General features: G+C 49.8%; 1 protein-coding gene across 1 annotated transcript in view; it reads left to right on the plus strand.

Moving 5' to 3' along the window:
• Positions 1 to 17,808, plus strand: part of SH3RF3 (SH3 domain containing ring finger 3) — a 353,595-nt gene that overhangs the window by 257,186 nt on the left and 78,601 nt on the right. The gene's annotated exons all lie outside the window — the stretch shown is intronic.

Here is a 17,808-nt window from a genome sequence, read left to right on the forward strand (position 1 = left end):
CTCAGCGCCCTGTCCCCTGAACTAGCATAAAGCAGGCCAAGGCAACACACCCTCTGGGGTGAACTATTTCCATTCTCGCTGCCTGGCCCCAGGGACCTCCCACCCCACAAAGCCTCGGTGGTGTGTACACCTGTCACTACCAGAGTAAATATGTGACCGAGACTCTCAGTGTTCAGTGAGGGGCTTTGGAATGGTCCGTGACACAGCCTTTGATAATTGGCTCACCATGCAAGAAAATTATCCCGTCTTAGTTTGCATTCAGTCTATCTGATTGTGTCACAGAGAATGTCTTGGTTTAGTGTTAAGGTGTCTTTGGCATCTCCATAACCCTTGCCAATTTCTTTCCCTGTCAACAAGGAGTGAAAGGACCAGAGCTCAGAACCAGAATTGATGACATTGTTTAGTACTTTTATTATTATTTTTATAAATGCCTTCTATTTCTGGACGTGGCACTGGTTCCACTTCCACTGGGAAGATAAAGGACAGAGGAAGGGATGAGGGGAGGAGGAAGGGGAGGGATCTTATTCCCCAACAGCCAGCCAGGGCCACCAGGGTGTCTGGTCTCTGCATCCTGTCATTCGTGTGTGCTGAGTCCAAGGCTCCCACCCTCAGTGTTCACGGGGGATTCCAAAAATGAGCGAGCAGGGCCCAGAGACATTAGCTGAGCTCTCCGGCACTTTCCTCCTGCCCTGGGACGTGGCTTCTACAAGCATGGCTCCATGTTGTCTCCACCTCTCTGTCCTCCTCACCTCTCAGCCTCTGAGTTACTACGGCAGAGGGAGTGTTCCCAGCTCGGCAGTCTGGCTCTGCTTTAGACAGCCCCAGAACAGGAAGGAAACAGATGTTTTAAACATGTGTGCCCCACTTTGTTCCACAAAGAATTAAGTGCTGGATTAGCTTATGTTAGAGATGAGGGTTCCTGGGACCCATTTTCCATTCATGTGACTTGAAGTGAAAATTGTGGCTGGGCTCTGAACTTGAATGCAGGTCATTGCAAAGGGCAAGAGGTCAAGTAAAGTGGTTTCCACCTGTCTGTCCATCCCAATTTAACTCAACTACTGGGAGACGTAGGGGTGATGCTGAGCAGCTGGGCTTTAAGGATGAGCTGCCACATGCTGTGTCCTGCAGGCCCCAGCATGCTGTCTGTGGTCAGGCTGCACCAGAGACCAGCCCCTCGGCTCTGCCTCTGGTCCAATGCTGCCTTTCTGGTTCGGTGTCACTTTGCTGGCCTCAGGTGTCACACTGAGATGTCCATCCCCTGGCTGGATGTGCTCTGAATGGAGGACCCAGTCTCAGAGCTCTGTGCTTGGGGCAGGGAGAGGGGGATGGGGGGGCGCGTTGGCAGGAGACGGGCTTTGTGATCATGCATCTAGAAAAATACAGCACACCGTTTCAGGTATGCCTTCATCCACAAACAGAGGCACCATGTGCCAGCCTGGCATCATGGGGACAGGCTCCAGGCTGGCAAAGCAGGAACACCCATGCTCCTTGGTGCCCAGGGCCCATGGGGCAGTGCTGGCCCCTGCGAGTGTCCAGCAACCCCCTGGCATCCCCAGGCCCCTCAAGACGTGATGTGCTCATCCAGGCTATGACACAGAATGTCTTCACTGACAGGACAGTGTTTTTGGCCCCTGTGAGATGATAAGGCTGGTCATCTAGAACCCAGGCCAGCTCCATCTACGCGTGTGCACCCCCTCACCTGCACACCCAGGGCTTCTCGGACCATGAGGGGCAGAGGTTTTGTAAGACCGTGGGTATTGGGTCCCGCCACGTTTTTTTCTGGAGCGCAAGGGTGACTGTATTCTGTACAAAGTTCTGAGCAACTGGCCTGCTGCCCTGGACGAGCTGCCAGCTGGAGTGGAGAAGGGTGGCTGGGCTCAGCCATGCCTGTGTCCCTGTTCCCAGCCAGGCTGGTGTGTGACACCTCAGATGAGTGGCTCTAGCTCAGTGCATCTGTTAGATGGGCTCTGATGTGACCCCCTTGTGCGACCACAAACCAGAAAGGGCCATCCAACAGGAGATGGTCTTGCTGCCGTTTAACTGAGTTGATTCTAAAACCCTGTGGAGGAACATGAACTGAATAAAAACCAAATACACCCACATTCACGGCCACACACACACAGCATTGGTGTGGCCCAGCCATGCCCTGGGTGAGCTGCGTGGACAAGGGAGCCACTCGGTGGCTGAGTTAGGGCTCGTCAACATCACTGATTCTTCTAGCTGGCTTTCGTGTTCCTGTAAGATGGAAAGGAAGTGCGGGGGTTGTGGTTTCTATAGAAATGGCGCTAAGACACAGTAGTCCTGACAAAATGCAGTGAGCACTGTTAAGCATGAAGGTTGGGGTCCTAGCAGCCACCTGAGAGCCTCTGGGGTGCAGCACTGCCCAGGGCCCTGTCTGTGGTCTGCACCTCGGCCTCTGCCAGCGGCTCCACCCGCGTCTCCTCCCCGCTCCCCCCTGACCTCCCCTCCCCTGCCTGGGCTTCTTGGCACATCTCACCTTCCCTCACTGTGTGGCACACCTCATCATCCGGAGAGCCAGCAGGTTTACTTATTCCCATTCATAGATGAGAACACTGGGGCCCACAGGGTGTAAGTAACACTCGGGGCTGTGCTCACCCAGCAGCCCTCGCTGCCCCCGGCCCTGTCAGGAGTGTGTGGACAGGAGTCCAGGGCATGGACGTCGCTTAACCCTTCAGCTTCCTCTTCTGTAAAACGCTCAGGGCTGGCCTCAAACCAAAAGAGAGGAAGTGGGAAAATGCCTGCTGGTCCCTGAAGAGAGCCGCCGGCGCTCTGTGAGGCGGCCTGCCTCCATCCTTCCCTTTCTCCTTTAGACTGGGACCTATGTACAGCGTAGGGCAGAGTCTCCTGCCCACTCTCTGTGTCGCCCTAGGAGTTGCTAAGCCTCTCTGAGACTGTAGAGCTGCCATTAAGAGCTGAGTTCAACACTGTCTTTGCCCCTCAGGACCCAGAAAAGCTGTCTAGTCTCTTCTCCTTGCGCCTGTTTCCTCATGTTAAATGGAGAAATATCAGTGCCTCCCCATCTGACTTGCTGTCAGGGTGAAGTGAGAGGACACAGACTGACCTCTCCTCAGGTGTGCATGTTAGTGTTGTCTGTGGTGGTTCTTTCTGCTGCTCAGAGAATCATGGAGCGAGTCACGAGCCCCAAGATGTCACATACGACACTCAGGGCTCTGGGCGCCTCATCTATTCTAGTCACTGCTCTCTGCTCCGAGATTCTCTTTCTGCTGTGGCACCAAGCGGAAGGTTCCAGAAAGCTGGTGATAAGGGATGGGTGGGACCGAGACTGCATGTAGTTGCAGCTCCGTCTCAGAAGCCTGGGCTTGGTTAGCGTCCCTATGGGTTAATGTCCATGCCTGACTGTGAGCCCTTGCTGGTCTGTCCCCAGCGATAGGCTGTGTGTGGCTCTCGCCCTCACATAGAAAGGTGCTCACTCGGGTAGTAAGTGGCTATCAACTGTGATTGGATGGCCATCAGCTGTGGCTAGTTGGCCGTCAGCTGTAACCAGTGAGCCATTGGCCACTGATATAACTGCCGTGGCTAAGCTAGCAGAAAATGGGGGCTAGCAAGAGCGGATTGCAGTTAGGACGGTGGGTTGTGGACAGTGTGGCTCCTGCTTCCTGTGTCTCCAACCCAGCCACCAGCGAGACTATAGTGGTATGACTCTCCTATCTATGGCTTCGTGGGTGTTCCTGTTTGGCCTCACCATGTCCTGCGTTCTTATACGGAGAGCGGGACAGGAGACCCCGTATGACACCCTGCATGACAGGCCCCCATCTCATTCTTCTCTCTATCACTAACACACTTCTGCTTTCTCACACTGCACACACTCAACTCTGCAATCCACCCTCTACCGCCACCCCTGCTGCCGAAACCCAGCTGGCCAAGGTCACCGGTGCCCAGGTCCAGTACCCTTGCTCCGTCTTTCTCCTCTGACATCTCATCAGCACTGGCTACTGTGGACAAGACTGTCTTCCCGAGCCTCTCTCCTGCCTTTGCTTCTGGGACGCTTCTCTCACAGTTCTTGCCTCCTCCACTGGCTCCTCTTTCTCTAACTCTCTCATGAACATTGGTGTCCCCCCCGCCCCCAGCCTTCCCTTTCCATCCTCTGCCTGCTCTCCCATGGGGCTCCCTTCCAACCAACCACTGAACCCCAAACTGCCTCAATTCCACCCTCCAAGACCTTTTCTCAACTATAGATTCTTTTTCTTACTACCTAATGGCTTCACAGGGAGAGGTACCTCAATTTCAATATATGTCAGAATAACTACTCTCCTCTTTCCTCAAACCTGCATCCCCTTCTTAATTCCATCTTCTCACAAATTTCTGAAGCGACCCTGCAAGTTCCAAATGCTGCTCTCTCTCTCACCTCTGCCATTAGGGTCTCAGCTCTAATTCCAGAATTTCTCTCGGATTGTGATTTGTCAGGGGGAGGGAGGTCATGTGCTATAACAATCAATTCCAGACACCAGTGTGGTTTAACACAGTGAACATTTGTCATGTGCTTGTGTAGTGGGTCTGGTGGCTGTCTTGGGGGACGTGCTCAGGTGGTGATTGGCATCCAAACTGCTTCCTCTTGGAGCTATCCCATCTTCAGCCCATGGCCTCCAACAGGAAGAGGGGATAGAGGAGGCACTTGGGCATTTGGCTGCCTCAGCCTGGAAACAATACGAGCCCCTCTCCTCTCTGGTCACCAGATCTCTGCAGCCACCTCTCTGGTTAGCCAGAACTCGTCATCCGGCCCCAACTTAACTATCAGGGAGCTGGACATGTGGAGGAGCATGTGCGTATCAGGCAAACTGCGTGCTAGCCACAGCCAGGGAGTCGCTTCTCACCGTGACACCTACCCTGCCTGGGTAAGGCCCCTCTCAGCCCTCACCGAGACTGCATCAAAAGATTCCTAACTCCCTGCTTTTAGGGTGCATTCATGAACCCATCTGTAATCAGGCTGATCTATCCACAAATGTTTCTAGAGCTTCCTCACTGCCCTAGGATAGACTGGAAGCTCCTTAGCTTGGCCTGCAAAGCCCTTCGAACTCAGCCCCCAATTGTGTTCCCAGCCCCCACATCTGTTACTGTCCAGTCCCGTGCTGTCTGTACAGACCTGCTGTCTGTGTCCCCCCACTGGTCTGGGTCTGGCTGACCCCTCACCGAGACCGTGGTGTCGATTCCTTTGCCCAGGCAATGCCTGCTTCCTGCCTGCCCTCCTCCCTTCTCATCCTGCCCACTGTGCAACAAACACATAGACCATCCTACATGGAAACTCCTGCCCAGCCTCTGCAGCCACCTGAAATGTGCGCTTCCCCTCGGCAGTTCTCCAGGCCTCCAGGTCAGCTTTCTATTAACCTGATTAATTCCTGCTTTGTCTCTGTGCTTGCAGGACTTTTCCCATGCGTTTGTCATGGAATATGTTCCTTTGTCATTGTGTATATGTCTATCCCCCTGGATTTCGAAGTCCTTCAGGAACGGGGTGTCATTCATTTCTGTCCTGACCCCTGGCTCTTAGCAGGGGTTCATACCCATTCCGTTTATCCTTGGGTGGGCATGGGACTATATCTGCCTCACTGAATATTGAATGGTCTGGCCCATAAAACAACATGACACCAGAATTGCCACGTGGCTTACACACCATTACCAGCTCCTCAGGGCTTGGAACTTGAGTCGATGGCTGCAGAGGTGCGCAGCTGCAGGGTGACCAGCTGAGGGGCTCCCAGGGGTATGTGGTGGGCCTGAGCCTCAGATGGCCGACCCTGCTCACATTTTCACCCTTATGAATTATTTCTCCCTGCCATTTGAAGAGGTCAGAGGATCAGCTCAGTTTCTCGGGAATAATGGAGCAGCACCCACATGTTACCTTTCTGCTGGTGGTGGGAGGATTATTAGAAGAAAGGAAAACAGGCTATTTAAGCTGACTGTACTTTTTAAAATCCAATTATTTGTTTATAAAGGTTGTTGGATCAAATTAGAAAATTATTACTTGTATTTTAGAACAGTTCCCTCATAAACCAAGTAAGAAATCTAACAGGTAACTGAAGTCATCACCAAACTGCCTGAGGGATGTTAGTGGATTGCTCTGGGTGCCCTGTATCCTTTAGTGTGAGCCAGGTTATGCTGCAGTAACAAGCAGTCCAAACCCTATTGGTACTGTGTGTTCCTCAAGAGCCACTAAGGGCCTTCTCCACAGCGCCCTCTCCTGGGACACCAACTGAAACCTGCAGGCCAAGTCTGGCCCACTACCAGTTGATGTAAATTAAATTTTATTGGAACACAGCCACACCTGCTCATTTACACATTTACACAGCTGTTTTCAGGCCACACAGAGGAGTGGGCCTCATTGTGACGAAGATCATATGACCTAGAAGCCTAAAATACTACATTTATTTTCTGGTCCTATAGAGAAAACACTGTGGACCTCTAGTTTAGAATGTCTCCAGTCACTGTGGCAGGTGTGGGAAATGTGGCAACTAGTGCAATGGCCCCTAAAGGCTTCTGCATGGAGGTGACACATGTGATTCCTGCTCATATTTCAGGGCCAAAGCAAGTCCTACAGCCCGCACCAGCTGGTGCCCATGGGGAGGCGAACCCAAATGTTGGCAAACAGCACCCACAACACCATTTCCCGCAGAGTCTCTGTATCTCTTCTAAGGTTTTAACTGTTTAACACAAAGCCTGGGGAACTTGCAGAGGTGGAATCACTGTCTACAGACAATGGCTGTACAGGAAGACTTAGCACTTTTAAAACCTAAGGCCAGCGTTCCCATGATAGTTGTTCTTGGACTGCCCATGTGGCGAATGCTGGTTCTGTGGGACCGAGCTCCCCACATTTGGGAATGGTTCCCCAGCAGGTTCTGGGCGCTCTCTGCAAAGCAGCTGAGATCTCACATGGGCTGAGCCTGTCCCGCCAAAAACAGGCTCTTTTACCAGACATCGTGAGTTTCTCGGTTTCAGAGCCCGATGGCTTACAAATTGATTTCAAATAAGCAAACAGAAACCCTTGAGACTAGGAAAGTGCCCTTTAAAATCAACGGAAGGGGACATATTTGACAATCAGCAGAGAAAACATCAAAAGAGAACATTTCTCGATGTCTTCCCCAGTGTTTGAGAAGTAAGTGACAAGAACTCTGCCTGGAGCTCCCAGGGCATCTTTATCACACTCCCTACACCAGCCATGGTTGGAGTGCACAGCTGTCTGTCTCAGGGCAGTTCCTCCCCTGCTGGCTGGGTCTTACCTCCGCCCCCATCCCCCCTGGACTTCTCAGCAGGAGGCGGTGCTGGGGGAGGCCTGAACACACTGACACAGGACCACTGCTGACTCCTGCATGGCAGAGAACCCACGCTTAATTTTAGCACTTTGAGAAAGTTACAAATTTAATTCCATGCCTTATAAGGAGAAAAAATATAAACAAATGAATTTGGGATGAATAAAAAAAAAAATCTCATCCTGAGGACCTTGTGCGAGAAGACTCTTCTTCAATAAATCTGGGAATTGGTGTCCATATATGAGTTACTGGCCTGCCTTTAAGGTGGAAACAGAGAACACTGTGGCTCCCAGTGGCCTGGCTCTATTTTATCAGCTGCCAGGCTTTTTGTTCGTGGCATTCATGGCGTTAGGTGTCAACTTTGTATCTTTTGCTGCTACAACAAGACGGAAACCATATCCCCAGGTTTCTGCCAACTGTTGTCAGACCAGAAAGGCCTGCATCAGGGATGGTCCCTGGTATCCCCTTGGCGTCCTTGAGCATCTGGGAGTTCTGGGTGTGCCCGTGCTGGCGCAAGAATACAGCTGAGATGCTGCTTCCCTCAGTCCATCCTCTCAGGTTTGGTGAGCTTTTGTTAAGGGAACAGCCTGTGGCAGGGACAAGGAGAGGCTCATCATGGAGCCAGCTTTAGGACTCAGCTGGCCCGCCAGGAGACAAGAACGTAGCTGCATGCCATAGAGCATAGACAGGAGGAAGCAAAAAGTAGATCACCACAAAGGAAGGTTGTGGCAGGTCAGAGCTGGGAAGGCTGATTTGCCTCTGGAAGGAAACGAGGAAAGGAGGCAAGAATGGGCACCAAGGATCACTGAGGTCAGCTTCCTCTGAGTCTTCCGCATCTCGAAGCTTTGGTGCATAGGCACGTTATTCCTAGACTGGAGGACAATAAGGAAGTTCCGAACCTTCCCTCCCTGGCCCTGGATCTCCTAGCCACCTCATGCACCCCTCTCATCCCAGGCAGGCCCAGCCCCTCCCCATAGCACACCTTGTCTGCCCTCTCTCCAGCTGAGTCTGCGCAGCCTTCTCTCCACCCCCAGGCAACATCTGGACAGGGTTCAGGGCAGGGGGTTTCCAGCAGCCTTCCCTGACACGACCTCCTGACCTCGCTTCCCCTGAGCTCCCACACCGAGTCTGGTGTGGCCACCGTTCTTTTCTTTTTTTACTTTAATTTCTTTTTTTAAGTTTTGAGTTACAGTTGCTATTCAAAATTATATTAGTTTCAGATGTACAGCATAGTGGTTAGACATTTATTTAACTTAGGAAGTGATCCCCCTAGAAGTCTAGTACCTGCTTGACCTCATACATAGTAATTACAGTATTATTGACTGTAGTATTCCTTATGCTGTACTTTACAGCCCTGTGGCTATTTTGTAACTGCCAATTTGTACTTCTGAATCCCTTCACCTTTTTCACCGCTCCCCAACCTCCTGTCTACCGGCCATCAATTTGTTCTATGTATCTATGAGTTTGTTTCTGTTTTGTTTTCTAGATTCCACATCTAACTGAAATCGTGTGGCATTTGTCTTTCTCTGACCTATTTTACTCAGCATAATAGGTCTATTATTTTTGGCCTATTTTGGCCTATTTTTATGGCTGAGTAATATTCCATGATATATATATCTCACTCTTCTTTACCTATTTGTCTATCGATGGACACTCAGGTTGCTTCCATATCTTGGCTGTTGTAAATAATGCTGTAGTGCACACAGAGATGCTTATATGGTTTCAAATTAATGTTTCAGATTTCTTTGGATAAATTCCCAGAAGTAGGATTGCTAGGTCTTATGGTACAGCTAGTTTTATTTTTTTTGAGGAATCTCCATACTGATTTGCATAGTGGCTGAACCAATTTGCAATCCCACCAACAGTGCACGAGGGTTCCCATTTCTCCCCATCCTCACCAGCACTTGTTGTTTGTTGATTTATTGGTGATGGCCATTCTGACAGGTGGGAGGTGATTTTAATTTGCATATCTCTGATGATTAGTGACGTTGAGCATCTTTTCCTATGTCTATTGGCCATCTGTCTATGCTCTTTGGTGAAACGTCTATTTACGTCCTCTGTCCTTTTTTAATCTAATTGACTTTTTGGTGTTAAGTTGTATAAATTCCTGACATATTTTGGATATTAACCCCTTATTGGATGGATCATTGGCAAATATCTTCCCCCGTTCAGAAGGTTGTCCTTTCATTTTGTGATGGTTTTCTTATTCTATACTCCACATCCTGTGACTATATATATATATATATATATATATATATATATATATATATATATATATATTATAGTTGACATTCATTAACTTAAAATGGATTAAATATTTAAATGTAAGACCGATAAATGAACAAACTAATCGCTTACATTTAAATCTTTAATCCATTTTGAGTTTATTCTTGTAACAGTGTAAGAAACTGGTCGAGTTTCTGGGTTTTTTTCATGTGTCTGTCCAGTGTTCTGATAATGTTTGTCATCATCTGCCAGCCTGACAGTCTGTGAGCTTTGCTAAGACAAGGTGTGCTTGCCCCTTTTGTACCCTCAGTGTCCAGCATGGAGCCTCTACACAAGGGCTCTCAGACACATGGATGGATGGATGGATGGATGGATGGATGGATGGATGGACGGACACACTGAATTGAACAAAATGGGGTGGGTTTTGAAGTCCATCCCTCCTGCAGCCTCTCACGTAGGGAGCACCTTCTGCCTGAAGGCAGAACAAACAGATCATTGGGAAGTGAATGTTGTACATTTTGTGCAAAACCAGATGAAGGTGACTTTGGTCTTACAAACTCACAGAGAAAACGGGGATCCACAGTAGCTACTGGCACCTTCCTATGACCAAAGGCCATCGAGCAAATTGACTCTCATATGGGGGGAAAGGCTAGAGAGGAAAGAAGTGAATGGAGACCCACCTATGACTCTTCCTCGTGGGAAAAAAAGGCTCAAGGGCTAAATGTGTTGGTTCAAAGTTGAAACTTGTTCCAAGATGAAACTTGCGAAGCCCCATTAGGTAAGAAGTATATCCTAGCTACCTTTACAGACTTCCCCTTCCCTTGCTGGTGTTTTGACATTTTCATTCCCTAAACTGGAACCTTTTTGTGAATGCTATTCTCCCATGCCTACCATATCCCCCACCCCCTATTTTGGACCATTTCCCTTAATACTTTCCAGGGATTTCTTGTTAAGCTTTTGGCACAGCTATGACTTTTTGGTCCTAACTCTTGGTCCAGTGAGGTAAGGGCAGGAACTGGAGGCTTGTCCTAGAGCACCACCAGCAAGCTTTTGTCGGTAAAGAACCAGACAGTAAATATTTTAGGCTTTGAGGGCCATGTGGTCTTTGTCACAACTGCTCAGCTCTGCCCTCGTGGGTAAAAGTAGCCAGAGACAACAGTAATTAGGTTAGTATGGCTGGATGCCAATCAAACTTTATTTACAAAAGCATGAAGCAGCAACTGGCCAGACTTGACCTGTGTGTGACTTTGTCCACTCCTGAGCAGACCATGGGACTAAGCGAAGGTCCTGTTCACACAGACCTGGGGTCAGCAGCCCAGATACTCGAGAGTCAAATTGTGAGCAAATCTGGAGTGTCTGCAGGGAGGAGAATGGGCAGTGGGCAGCCTTCAAGTTGAATTTAGGTCTCCTTACAGCCTCGATCTTAGGCGGCCAGGCAGCTTTCCCCAGGGCTGAAGAGAGAACTGTGCAGGTTATGTCCGTGCGAAGCACAGCCCTTCCTCTCCTGGGACAGATGATCTCTTCAGGCGGCTCAGCCTCTGACCTCCAGCTGCCAGAGTGAGCTCATCTAGCCCAGGCCCCCACCCCACCAGGGCCTGTCCTCCTCACCCGCCCAAATCCCCCTGGCCCTCTGGCCCTGCCAGCTGTTTGCCGTTCTTTTTGGAAACATGCAGGAGAATCAGGCCATAAATGTTTTATTCTAAAGTTTTCTTTGGAGAGCACGTTCATAAGAGTCTGATTTACACTCTGTTATGGAGTGGTAGCGTGATGAAGAAAATATGCTTGTTTCACTGCTCCTTGGGGTGATGACAGTTTTTCCTGGACTCATATTAAAAATTAAACTGAGGAGATGTTTCTTCCTAGTATCTTAGTCTGTGACACTGTAGAGCCCCTCCAGCCCACCAACCCACAGACTCCCTTTTTCACTCGTATTAATCCCAACAGGAAAATAAAACAGTCTGGTTCCCAGCTACTGCTCAGGGACCCTATTAAAATGCAGCAGCTGGGCCTCTAGTCTCTCGTGACAACCTGACTATTTAGAGGGGTCCTTGGCCATAGTACTGCAGCCAAAAACTGATGCTGGGCTTCTACTGTTGAGGCTGGAATATTCTGAAGAGGCGTACAAGTCCCTGTAAGAAATGACAGTTGGTTCTTACTGACTGGTCTGTGGGAGCCCGTGTAGTCTCATGGTTCTGCCTTTTATAGCTGGGAAAAGGAGGCTGGAAGGTAAGCAGCTGCCCCGGACCACGGGATTGCACAGCCTGTTGTGCTCCGGCCTCCTGACTGGTGACATGCTTGAAGGGCAGTGAGGACGGGGCACCAGGGAGAAGCATTACTGGGCTCCCAGGCATGCTTTTTCTCCGTTCCATTTGATGAGGGCATCATGTCTGACCTGTGACCTGCATAGCTGACCCCTTTCATACTTGGCTCATATTAAATGTTTGTGCGCTGGTTTGGCACATTAGGCCCAACGGGATTGCTGGAGCTGTCCACTCTATGGAATCAATGGCTCTGAGGACCAATCCGCCAGCACCCCGGGGTTGTTGACTGCTTCCCCCAGATCAGAGTGTGTTCACCCATTTGGCCTGAACCCCCACGTGGGTCCATTATGCAGTCATCTGGAAAAAAGATGATGTGAATCTATCTTATCACAGGCAAAGACCTTCTTGTGTTGGACGAGGGGCACAACTCCGTCTGCACAGGCTGAGCTGGGCTCAGAGCCGAGTGATCTTGGAGACAGGAAGAGTGTCTGTTTGAGGCTGTGTTCCCAATTATTTTTATCCAAAAGCAGCTGGAGCCCCTTCTCCTTCCTTATTTTTATCCCTGCCTGGTTTCTCTCGCTCCTGCCAAGCCTTCATTAATCCCCAAAGGCCCAGAATCATTTAAAATTAAGCCATTAGAAATCAGAGCAGTGTTACCGATGTGGCTCTTAGGAATAAACAGGCTCCAGTGCGGGCCCAGGAAGCCTCGTTCAGCGTGGTCAGAGCTGGAGGGCACAGGGCACAAGAAGCCCTGATGTTGCATCAAATCAATCTCAAGCCAGACTCTTCTTGTCCTGTGTGTCCTAGGAGTGACTCGTTAAGGTGGAAGCAGTCCAGACAGCGTGGTTCTGCCTGAGGCTAGGCAACGTGCTCGTTTGGAAGCCTGTGGATGCATTGTGCTTACAAATTTCTCATCCAAACCACTTAAAGTAGAGCCACGTTTTGTTCTATGGTGCCTGCCAGGAGTTAGCAGGGCCCGGCTGCCTGTCAGGGCTGCTCAGGAAGCCCGCAATCCCATCCCATCGGGATAGCCTTCTGCTCAGCTGTCACTGGGGACATCCCCTCCACCCCCTGCCACCAGCAACACTGCTTGTCACCTCCTATTGGTGGTAACAAAAATGAACACCCAGTTCAGAGGAGGGTGGATGGAAACCCCTGTCTATATAAGGAAGTCATGCTTTTTGTTTTCACTTTGGGCTCTGTACTCCACTGTGCAGCGGGGAAAGAAGGGGCCACACTCTCAGCCAAACATCAGTTTTAGATAGTCTCCATCTTGACCTTCAGATAAAAATGTTTTTACAAGTGTGACCTCTCTCTGCTCCTCCATTCTAGCTCTAAGTAATAGTTTGCTGTGAAATCCTATGTATTGGCTTTGTAACATTTATTTTATCAAGTTTTAACTGACAGCCAGGTTTCCAACAAATCCACAAGAATGCCCCTGCCCTCTGGCTTTCTTTAGGTGAAGTCCTGTCTCAGGGCGGCCCTCTGACTGCTCCTGTCATCCACGTGCCTGGGTAACCCTCCCACACCCCAAGTCCTCCTTGGCCCTCCTAACACTCTGCCAAACGGAGTGTTCTGTGTTCGGCTCACCTAGGGGAGTCGGCAGATGCCAGCAAAGATGGGTTCATAAGCCCTAATGGTACACGTCCGGCCCAGTCTACAGTCTCAGCCAGCCTTCTCCCTCTGCCTGGCGGACAGAAATCAACCTCCTGTGTCTCCCCTGGCCACAGATATCATTTCCTCCTATTGAATTGTGATTTGAGTGGCTCGAGGATATTGGGAGGTGGAAACCCCGTGCAGCAAGACCCAGAGTGGTCCTCACCTCAGCTCACTGGTGTTTGCGTGTACAGTGCTGGTTTGGGCCGGTTTGGCTGTATCAGGAGAGGAGACATGTTTATTTGGACAGGAAGCGTGTTGACAGGAACCCATGCAGGTTCATCCGAGCTAGTCATCTTGTGTATCTGCCTTACTCACCACCCAGCTGCCTTCTGCCTGCACACTGCTGCTTACAGTCACCTGAGCCTACAGCTTACAGTCACAGAGCGGTGATTGGCAGGGTCACCCCCACGGTCCTCTCCTATCTGCTCCTGGCGTCCTCCAGGCACATGTGGAGCCCGGGAAAACATGGGATCACCATCAACCAGAGCTTAATCTTGACACAGCCCTCGAATAATTCAATTTTCTTATTCATTTTATGCCACTTGGACAATGTATCAGAAAACCATTGTCACTTGTTGATATTACAATGATGAAAAATTTGAACACATAGGTTTTTAAAAAATTATCCCAAATCCCAACTCTCCTAAGTACCAATGTTATCATTTGGTGTGTACATTTTCAGACCTTTTTCCCATGGAAAATACATGCATCTTTTATAGAAATGAGAGAATCCTCCATAGCCGCTTCTCTAACCATCTTTTCCATTTGATGTACTTTACACAGCCCTCCGTGCATATCAGTGTAAATTCCCTTCGTGGCTGTGTGGTGTCCCTGGTGTCATCTGCCATTGAAACTGTGGGGCATTTAGGTTGCTTCAGTAGTTCAGGTTTTCCATATTATAAGTAATGCTGCCGTGAAATCCTCATCTGAACCTTCATTCTGCCTTGTTCAAATATTTTAGGAGTCACTTTTAACAAGAATGGCCAGCCCCAGTAAGTGTGTGGTACACGTCCACACCCCCAAATTGAAGGGTTCATTTCTGTCTTCATCTTACTGAACTGCCCACTGCATTCAGCGTGGTTGATAACTGCTTCCGCTTGGAAACAGTCACTTTCCTGGGCCCAGAGACACCAGTGCCTCTTGTTTGTTTCCTGTCCTGTGCCAGTTCCTCCGCTGTGTATGCTGCTCCACAGGCTGAGTCTCCGCTTCCTGTCTCCGCACGCCACACTTTCTCCCAGGCCATCTTATCCACCTCCCATCTTGACTCCAGTAATAATAGCCAGCATTTATTCAGGGCTTATTGTGAACTTTACATTATCCCATGTAATGTTTCAACCAACCTGGAAGATGGGAGCCTTTATCACCCCATTTCCTCATCTCTCAGGAGTATCTGTCCTTAATTTCCAAAATTCTGGGAACCATTGATTTGCATATTTTACCTCACTTTTCAGTTGTTTCAAGTGGGAGGGTAAATGCAGCCCCTTGTTGCTACAGTGTGGTTGAGGGTAGAAGTCCATGACTGGCATCTTAGAGATGAGAAAGCTGAGTGAGGTTCCATGACACTACTTATCCAGAGGCACACTTGAGAAGCTAAAGGCTTCTCAAGCTAAAGGCTTCAGTGAGGCTGTATTGCTGTGTAGCTCGGCTATGTGCTGATGAGCCCAAACCTCTCCATCCACGGCAGGCCCCCCTTCTCAGCTGATTGGCGTCACCAGCGGCCCTCATCTCCAGCGTCTCCAGGCATGTCAAACTCAACATGTCCAGCACTGATGACCACCCCCAGATTTCATCTTCCCTGTCTCTTCAAATGGTGTCTCCCTCTGGCTAGTCGCTAAGGCCAGAAACTAGACTCATCCTCCTCCCTCATGCCCTTCAGCCCATGAATCCACTGGTCCTATTGGTAGAAGAGGGAATAATGGCCTCCCAAATATGCCCATGTCCTGACCCCCAGAAGATGGGACTCTATTACCTCACTTGGCAAAAAGACAAGGAATCTGAGATGGGGAGATTCCCTGGATTATCAGGGCGGGCCCAGTGTAATCACAGGGGGTGGCAAGAGATTCAAAGACAAAGTCAGATGATAGAAGCAGAGGTCAGAGAGAGATTTGGAGATGATACATTGCTGGCTTTGAAGATGAAGGAAGAGGCAACCAGACAAGGAATGCCAGCGTCCTATAGAAGCTGAAAGAGAGAAGGCATGGATTTTTCCTTAGAGTCTCCAAAAGGAGCATAGCCCTGCCGATACCTTGATTTGGGACTTCTAACCTTTAGAACTGTCAAATAGTATATCTGGGTTGCTTCAGTAATTTGTTACAGCAGCCATAAGAAAGTTAGACAGATGGCATGGTAGAAAAGCATTTGGCCTCCAGCACCAAACTGTCCGAGTTCAAGCCTAGCCTTGGCCATGTGGTGGCTGGATGAATGCGAGCTATTCACCTAACTTCTCTGTGCCTCAGTTTTCCTCATTTTATAAAATGGTATTTGAAAAAACACCCACTTCACAGGCTTATTGTGAAAATGAAATGCATTATTCCAGACGCAATGCTGGATGAAGGGGAGCCATTGTTGTTTTTATTGCTGTTATTGTTCCTACCCACATCCAGACCCCTCTCTCTCTTCATCCATGCCCCTGCTCCAGACCTGACCTTCCTCCGTGCTTCCAAATGGGTCCCCCTGTAAGATGTGGGTCTCATCCTATCTCTACCTTTCTCCTGCCTGCTTTCTCCAGAGCATCTCTTTGCCTTCCAGGTGAATACCAGAACCCTCTTGGTGGTGCAGGAGGCCTAGAACATCCTGACTCTGTACCACTCCGTGTCCCTTCCCCTCATCGCTCAGCCTTTCTTTCTTTCAGCTTCTTTAAACTTGCTGAGCTTGCCTTTGCCGGCCCTTGATGGGCAGGCTTCTCTGCTCCTCTCCCGCCCACCCTGACCCTCACTACCTCACCTCATGGGCCCACCCACTGCTCCCTGAAGCCCTCTCTGCCACGCCCTCAGGTGAGGTCCCTGTTGTGCATTCCTGTGGCCCTGAACTTGCCGGGACCACCATGTCTATAATGCCATGTCTAATGCTTGTCCCCTCCCCCCAGTGTAAACCCCACACTGGGCCGTGTCTGTGCCGCGAGTTGGTCCTAACAGGCAAGGGGTCAGCAGATGTCAGTGAGGATCTGGAACATGCCCCAGGCTGAACAATCCTAACCAGTTCTGACCGTGCTTCGCTGATGAGCTCCACACTGGAGGTGCTCACTGACCTCTGCTGACTGTCTCCAGCACAATGCTACACCTTCCCTGTGCCTGTTTGAGTGAGTGAGTGAAAGGCTACAATACCCTACCAACACCTTTCTCCGGTGACCATACAAGAACTGTGGGTCCTGAGAAGTCCAGCACTGGGGTACCTGCCCATATTCCAGGGGAAGGAGGGCCTGGAGCCAGGTGGCTGCCCCTGTGGAGTTCACCCTCCCATCCCTACCTGACGTTCTGTGGAGGACGGTCCCTGGCCGGCTGCCAGTGACTACCTTGAAGGAAAACAATCCCAAGCTTTGAAGGGGAATGCCTTCTGGTCTCTTGCTTCCTTCCTAGGGAGGGCAGGTGTGGTGAGCAGACAGGAATCCCCAGAATCTATCAGCAGAAGGAATGTCCCGCCACCTTTCAGCCTAGTTCCTGCACGGCTCTCCAGAAACATGGTGTAGGAACTTGGAATGGGTAGTCCTTTGAGCCTTCTAGGTATCTTGGAGAAATGAAGGAAATTACGCTTCTGTGTTTCATGTTCTCATTCTGCCCGGCACTTTATTGTTTAAACAAGAAGAAAAAGAATTTCTCACGTTTTAGAGGTTGCAGACATGCTGAGGTTTCTAGCACCTTTTACGATCCCTGATGGAGGAGGGAAGTCAACCAGTTAGGGAGGGATTGGTAAGCTGCCTTAGCACATGGAGCCCATCAGCTAAGCAAGGTCCAAACTGGTTAGTGAAGTGATTGAGTTGTATTCGTTTCCTGGGGCTGTACAAATACCACAAACTGGGTGGCTCAAAGCAACAGGGAGTCATTCTGTCACAGTTCTGTAGGCCAGCAGTCTAAAATCAAGGTATTGGCAGCACTGGTTGCTTCTAGAGGCTGAGGGAGAATCCGTCCCGTGCCTCTCTCCCAGCTTCTGGTGGCCGCCAGCAATCCTTGGAGTTCTTTGGCTTATAGACACATCACCCCAATCCATGCCTCTGTCTTTGCATGGCTTTCCTTCCCCTGTAGGTGTCTCTGTTCTCCTTTTTTGTCCTTATAAGGACACGTATAATTGGATTTAGGGCCCATTCTAATCAAGGGTAATGTCATCTTAGGATCCTTATAACTGCAAAGGCCCTTGTTTTAATAAGGTCACCTTTACAGGTACCAGGGGCG

This window comes from Rhinolophus hipposideros (genome assembly GCF_964194185.1).
Source record: "Rhinolophus hipposideros genome assembly, chromosome: 12".
Lineage (NCBI taxonomy): Eukaryota > Metazoa > Chordata > Mammalia > Chiroptera > Rhinolophidae > Rhinolophus > Rhinolophus hipposideros.